At 40.6% G+C, this 8,009-nt stretch overlaps 1 protein-coding gene across 1 annotated transcript in view; it reads left to right on the forward strand.

Moving 5' to 3' along the window:
* The window catches only part of LOC138013438 (TNF receptor-associated factor 6-like), a 26,047-nt gene extending 24,671 nt beyond the window's left edge, over nt 1-1,376 (forward strand). Inside the window, exon 5 of the mRNA XM_068860521.1 lies at nt 1-1,376. This exon is cut by the window's left edge and continues 595 nt beyond it. The gene's annotated coding sequence lies outside the window, so the exon portion shown is untranslated.
* The last annotated feature ends 6,633 nt before the right edge of the window (nt 1,377-8,009 follow it).

Below are 8,009 nucleotides of genomic sequence, written 5' to 3' on the forward strand. Positions count from 1 at the left end.
CGTTATTAAGTTAAGGAACCAACGTGTTCCAAACTATTGCTCCTCTACGAGCTACAGAGTTCCTCATGTAGTTGGTGTTATTTCCTCATGTAGTTGAGGGCTTCAAGGCTTCCTCGTCGTGGTCTCCAATCCAGCAACTGCGGTCACGAGCGCGGACGTGGTCGCACTTGCAAGCTTGGATGCCTACTTGTGAAAATTCTCTCGTATTTTTCTATTTACAATGCCAACTTGTGGACAACCGTTTGCTCGCCAGAAGATTAAAGACTAATTCATGTCTTACCCGATCCAGAGTTAAAACTGTGGCCCAGTGGTTAGGGCGCTTGCCTTGAGATCCGGATATCCCGGGTTCAAGACCCGCTCTGACCACTCGTTGAATTTGTTCCTGGTAGTCCCTGGTTCAACTTCCCAGCTGCACTTGTAAATAACCAACTGGTGTGCCTCCGGCCAGTTGGGATTCTTAAAGAGAGAGTTTCACGTCTCTGCGCATGGGCAAACTGTCACGTCAGCCCATTTAATTCCATTGTTATTGAAACAATGGAAAGCACTGATGCAGGAAACGGAAACAATCCCATAGTAATGGATTATTCATTGGAATTACTTTTGTAATCATTTCCTTTGTGTTAGAGCGATTTTCAATTGAGTGTCGTAAAACCAAAACCAAAGTAATTACTTTGGCCAATCAAATAGGACGGAGACAATCCAGCAAACCAATCAAAACTCGAAGTAATTACACGTAGCCGACACAAAGCGCGGGAAAATGTGCACGCGCGAGCCACGATTGGTTTTGGTTTCACTTCTGATTGGTTGAAAACATGGCGCGAGAACTTTGAACCACTCACTGAGTGAAGTAATCATAAACCAAAGTAATTATCTAATTACTTTCGACACTCAATTGAAATACGCTCTATGAACCTACTGCATGCGAATAGATTACTCGTGCGTTATGACAACTCGTGCGTAGAATAAATTTTCGACCCGTACAATAAATTCGAGATCAAAACTAAATTCGATATTTTCTGTGTAAACCCGCAGTGTCTTCCACCAAATTTGGGCCTTAGTCATTCAGTGTATTTGCTTTAATAGTCTCTGTGTTTAATTAACATCATCTGGTTCAGTAAGAAACCGTAAAATTTACAACTGCTAGCGCTAAAACTTAGACATGCGCAAAACCGTGAAACTGTCCCTTTAACAGTTGCTGCTGTTGTGTTCTGTTGTTTCGTTGATTGTTTCATTGGCCCTGAAAAGCCCCTATGGTGAGCGGTCAATTAAGTATGTATTGCATTGTATTGTATTGTTTTGTATTGTATTGTACTGTATTGTATTAAGGAGAAAAAACGCTTTTGGTATTAGAAAAAATAAAAAGAGTTTTGATATTATGGAGGAGGTTACTCTTGGTTTTCACCTAGCGAAAACCGGAACAAGGGTAGCAAACCATTTGAAAAAAGAAGTAAAGAAATTGAGGCGTTTCAAAATATTTATACTTTTCGTGTCAGAGAGCTTGCAGATTCTTAAATTATATTGCTCACAAATATTTCAACGTGTGTCTGTGAATTCCAGACTCAACGTAGCCCTGAGAAACGGGTAGAAAAGAATTTTTATAGTAGCTTAAATTAACGCCACGGCAAAACCAGGAGTACAGATTGAGATTTGGGGCAGGGGCCATTTTTATTCTGGAGACGTTAAAACAGTCAAGATACATTTAAGGTCTGGTTTAAAACCGGAAGGAAATTACAACAACAACAACAACAACAACAACAATAGTTTATTTACATTTCCATTCTTCTATAACATTACAATGTTTTCTATATTTAGAAAGAGAGAAGAGAAATTAGACAGTTACTAAGATACTAAAATATAAGTTACACACAGGGAAATGCCAAGCATCTAAATAAACCGTAAGGCTTTCTAGTTAGACACTAGACCTGCTTAGTATCATAGAGTATGCAGACATCGATACACACACAGAACGAACGAAAGACGCACTATTACACTAAATAAATAATGACTGGGGAGAAGATCAAATTGACTTAATTTTGCTTCGACAACAGATATTGTTTGACTTTCTTTGGAAAAGAAAAGAAACTGAGGTTTTTCATTTCAGTTGGCAATTGACGCCAACAGTCCACTGCTAAGGCTGATATTGTTTTCTTACCAGCGTTAGTCCTAAAACGTGCTTTGTAAAAATTACCTTTTGGGGCATAGCGGGTATGGTAAGAGTGAACATCACTGGCATAGTGAAAATATTCATCAAATATACTTGGGAGCTGCTTTTTATGCTACTGATGAGAGAATTTAAGAAGTTGTAGTCTAAAAATATTTTCAACAGTTAAAATTAAAATAATTAAGATCGACGTATTTTACGTGTGACGGCTGAAACGTCTCCTGCTAAATACGTCGTAGTATCAAAACGGGGCGTAGTACTGGAGAACCTTTCCCCCTATTCTTCGTTTGTGTGCACTTTTTTCTTCCTTGCTCGCTTTGTGGACACTGAACATTACTAGTTCTTTTTTCATTTCACTGACAAAAAAAAACTGCTTTCTCGACTGATTTTTCTGAGCGTAAAAAAAAATATGTATATTTCTTGTTGTTTTTCGTAGCCCGCCGAGAAAGGAGACTTCAAAATGTGCAATTCCGCCTGAGTAATTTGTTCCTGCAATCGTGGGCTTATTAAAGTTTAGTTTAGTTTTCTGGTTTTAGTGGAACCCGGCCGGACATAATTGTACCAGACGGCTTTTAACGTCCTCAGCATGAAAAGGGCCAATTTGGCCTTAATTAAGGACGGTGCCTACTATTGGTATTGCGAATACGTTCTACGCATCTCCGGATACTCGGATTTCCTATCGGTAGTGTTTACTAATGCAGGGATATTTTTGCGCGGTTTAAATTTATGCGGAGAAAGCAGAACTTAGCAAGGGCTCTTGGTATCCAAAAAGAAAATAGTTTGTGGGGTAACCGTGCATTTTTCAGAGATAATTAAGCTTTAATTTGGAAAGGAACGCCATACATTGCTTTGTATTGTAAAGTTTTTTGCTAATATTGTTGATTAATTATCTTCGAAAAATGCTTGGTTACCCCCAATTTTCTTTTTGGATTTTAATAACATTTGTTGAGATCTGCTTTTCCCGCATATTCATAAAACCGCGAAAAAATACCTTTGAATTAGTAGGCACCGCCCTTAAGAGGCGCTTTCTCGTCATGAACGAACTTGGGCAAACAACTGTAGTGCTTTTGTTTAGTTCGTGAAGTATAGAAAAAGGCACAAAACGCAGTTCACCTTCAGGTGACTGTTGCAAAATGTGTCTTGTATTCTTCTTTGCATTATATGAGCACAACAGTCGCAATACAAATGTTTGCTTGAGTTCGTCTTAAGCGAATTCTATTTCGTCATTGGACTAACGTCACTAAGGAGTCATATGAGATATGCGCACGCAGATCGAGTGTTCAGTTGCCCGCGTAGTTTTTTGAGTGTCGGTCGAAATTTTACAAGCGTGGCGAGAAACTTTGATGTGGATGAAATCCTGCCGTCTGACGCTGATGAAACGGCTTTGTTGGATGACCATGGAGATCGAGACAACGAGGAAGAGATGCCAAAAATGTAAAGAATTTAAGCCAAGTTCTAACCAACATGTCCGCATCCATGTTGTCTAAGCGAATAAGGCGCGACAACCCGTCTAAAGCAGAGGAACCGGGTAAGAAACGACGCAAAAGCAGTACGGAACATGGAAAGGATGCTGAAAGCGATCTCAGTGACGACGAAACGCTCCTTAAAACGACAGAACCCCGGGTCGACACGGCCACCGAGGGTAAAACTAGCGTCTCAGATGCTCGACACGAGCATGACGCTTTGTTGACCGAAATCTCTCAAGATTTCGACCAAGTCGAGGACATTGGTACGAATATTAATCATCAACTTCCTGACATTATCAACAAACGTTGGTCTGCTAAGCTTAGCGAACCAAAAATGAAAGAAAAAATGGAAAAATACAGTCGACCAGGAAACTGCGACAAGCTGACTGTTCCTCGTGTTAACACGGAGATTTGGGACAAACTAGACAACAAAACCAGACAACAGGACCTTCGCGCCTCGTCAATACAAAAGTCAATGGCAAAAGTCGGGGCTATTTTGGCTCTGGCCACAGAAGCACTAGTGCAATTGACGCAGAAACAACTGCGGGAGGTTGATAAGCTAGTAAAACTAAATACAGATGCGTTGGCACCGTGAGGCCACACGTCGTGTGTGCTATCGTTGCGGCGTCGTGACGCCATAAAACCCACTTTGCACAAAGACTTCAGCAGTTTATGCGCCTCGCACGTCCCGGTAACGTCGCTATTGTTGGGCGATAATCTGCAATCGAGATTAAACAACATTCGGGCCTCGAACAAGATAAGTAAAACCACTTTCCCTGAACGACATAATCAAGGGAAAGCAGGCCGCTTCTCGAATCACAACAATCTTGTCTCGGATAACAAACAACGACGAGGACAAAATTTTTTGTCCAAAGGCCGCTACTGGAAGCAGTACCCGCCAAAATCTTTCCCCCAGTTGAAGACAAACTCACAAAAGAGGGGAAATCAGGGCAATCAGTGGCAATAAATACAGCAGATGAATCGATTTTTAAAACTTCACAGGTAAGCAAGTTAGCCGAGAATATGCCAAATGTGATAAATTATTTTACATTGAAGACAGATTCGTTCAAAGCTGGCCAGTTGTCACGTAGACTGTGCGAATGGCGCAAATAACGTCTGACGCAGAAGTCTTACGCATAGTTGCCGGGGAGAAAATTGCGTTCACTTCCCTGCCGCATCAGACATGTTTCATGACAAATAACTTTTCCGCAGGAAAACAGCGTTATTGCGCAAGAGATTCAACATTTATTGGCCAAAGAAGTTATTGTTGAGTCTGTTCCGGAGCAGGGTGATTTTATCTCCCCTATCTTTCTTCGGCGCAAAGTAGATGGGACAAACAGATTAATCCTCAATCTAAAACGTTTAAATAAAAATGTGGTATATAGGCATTTTAAGATGGATTCAATTTGGACTGTTGTTCGCTTAATGAAACCAAATTGTTACATGGCATCTGTGGATCTAAAGGATGCATATTACTATGTTCGGGTGTCACCAGAACATCAAAAATACCTTAAATTTCTTTGGAATGGTATTGTTTATAAATTTACATGCCTTCCTAATGGTTTGGCATTATGCCCCCGAAAATTTACGAAACTGATGAAGCCAGTGTTTGCCTCATTGCGACAGCAATGTCATCTCCTTATATTGATGACTCGTTTTTAATGGGAGGCGATTATATGGAATGTGCCTCTAATGTTATTGATACCATAACGTTGCTGGGCTTATCTCGGTTTTGTTCCTCACCCGAAGAAGTCAGTTTTCATACCCACACAAATTCTAGTATTTTTGAGGTTTGTTTTGAACTCAATCCATATGACGGTATCACTTACTTCAGACAACGCAAACAAGTTGAAGACAGCTGTAACTCACCTTTTGTCATGTACAAGAATGTCAATTCGTGAGGTGGCACAAGTTGTGGGCATTATCATATCTAGTTTCCCTGGGGTAATGTATGGGGCTCTACATTTTCGCATTACAGAGCATGAAAAATCTGAAGCCTTTAGACAAAATGATGGAAATTTTGACGCCTTTACGAGCTTGACACCATTTGCTAGGGAGGAGCTTCAGTGGTGGGTCGACTGTATAGAAACTGCCGTCAATAAAATAGACAGACTTGACCCACAAATCACGATTCGTACTGATGCATCTACACAAGGATGGGGGTGCGCAGTAAATGACCTTTCTACAGCGGGGCTGTGGACAGCTACAGAAAAGGGAAGCCATATCAACTATCTCGAATTATTGGCACTGTTGTTTGGCTTACAAGATTATAAACAGCTAGTATCAGGAAAACATGTCAGAGTCCTGGTTGATAACACAACCGTTCAGGTTATAGTTAATAAAATGGGCACCAATCATTCCCCTCAGTTGAATGTATTAGTTAAAACTATTTGGGATTGGTGTATTGCAAACAATATATAACTGTTGCCCGAATTCCGGGAAAAGAAAACATTGAGGCAGACTCTGAATCTCGAAAATCTAGACGTAACACAGAATGGTGCCTTAACAAAACATTATTCCAGCAATCGTGTGCCCAACTTTGTTTTTCCCCGAATTTTGATTTGTTTGCCTCTCGCATTAATTATCAAGTCAAGTCATATATTTCATACCATCCAGACCCAGAAGCTTTGGCTGTCAACGCGTGTCACTTGTCATGGAGTAACTACAAGTTTTATGCTTTTCCTCCATTTAGCATAATAAGCTTAGTCCTACAGAAGATTCAGAAGGAACAATCAGACGGGATTGTGGTCGTACCCACGTGGCCCACCCAAACATGGTGGCCAGTGGCAATGAACATGCTCGTTCAGGCACCAGTGCTTTTGCCGGCGACCGAGAGGACATTATAACTGCCTAGTCACCCAAACGAAAAACACCCACTTCACCAGAAACTAACCCTACTGATGTGCCACTTATCTGGAAACAACTCCAAAACAGAGGCTTTTCGTCAACAGTTACCGGTATCATGGAAGCATCTTGGAGATCAGGGACCCGGAAGCAATATGAAGGCACTTTATCAAAATGGAAGCTATATACTGTAGTAAAAGGGAAGTTAATCCATTTTCGCCAACTATCGCAGAAGGTGTAAACTTTCTAGGAGAATTATATGATGACGGTACAGGTTATAGCGGAATTAACACAGCACGGAGTGCATTATCCGCTACAATTACTCTGTCAAACAACATCTCTTTTGGAAACCACCCTAGTATGCGCAGATTTATGAAGGGAGTGTATGAAACTAGACCAAGCCTACCGAAACACCAAGAAATTTGGGATGTTCGTACTGTCCTTGATTTTTTACAAACGCTAGCCCCTGTTGAAGGACTCACCCTTAAGAACTTAACTATGAAACTTACTTTGTTTTTGGCGCTAATCTCAGCCCAAAGATGTCAAACATTGAAAGCCTTATCTATTGATCACCTTAGACTTGGGGACCAAGAGTGCGTTTTTTTACTTCACGAAATTGCTTAAAACATCTCGACCTGGAAACCACCAAAGTCCGTTAGTGATTAAATCATTTACTCCTAATGAAAAACTCTGCCCTATCAAAGTACTAAAAGAATACCTTCAACGCACAAAGAACCTACGTGGAGGTAACACCCAGTTACCAAAACCCACATAAGACAGTCACCAAAAGATACATTATCTAGGTGGGTTAAAGAAGTATTAAAGCAGTCTGGCATTGAGAAGTTTTCTGGACACAGCACAAGGGCAGCCTCATCGTCGGCAGCAAAATGGCTTAACGTGGATATTGCACCCATAATTTTGCAAGCGGCTGACTGGGCTAATTCCTCAACGTACAATAGGTTTTATAACAAGACCATACAAACTGAAGACAATTTTGGCCAGGTTTGGTTAGAGTCATGTATACAGAAAAATCAGTAGGCGAATATTGTGCTATCATTGTACATTTTCAAACCTTATATTATATTGTTTGTTGGTTTGGCCTCAAGCTCGTGATCCCAACACGTTGAAACTCTCACATGACTCCTTAGTGACGTAGTACAATGACGAATTAGAATTTTACAATTAAACGAGACTTACCTTAAGTTGAAGTTTGATTGTAATTCTATGAGTTATTGGACAAGAAAACTAAGGAGTCACCCATCCCAAACTATTTTCTTGATGTATGATAGGGGTTTTGTTTCCCTACCCTAACACCTTTTGTACTGTTGATATCACTCGCCGCGTTAAAGACTGAACACTCGATCTGCGTGCGCATATCTCACATGACTCCGTAGTTTCCTTGTCCAGTAACTCATAGAATTACAATCAAACTTCAACTTAAGGTAAGTCTCGTTTAATTTTTAAATTATCTAACAATTCAAAATCACGAGCACAGTTTTCAATTTCAAGAGACCAATACATCCGCAGTGTTTTCCCTT

Source organism: Montipora capricornis, chromosome 8 (assembly GCF_036669925.1).
Source record: "Montipora capricornis isolate CH-2021 chromosome 8, ASM3666992v2, whole genome shotgun sequence".
Classification (NCBI taxonomy): domain Eukaryota; kingdom Metazoa; phylum Cnidaria; class Anthozoa; order Scleractinia; family Acroporidae; genus Montipora; species Montipora capricornis.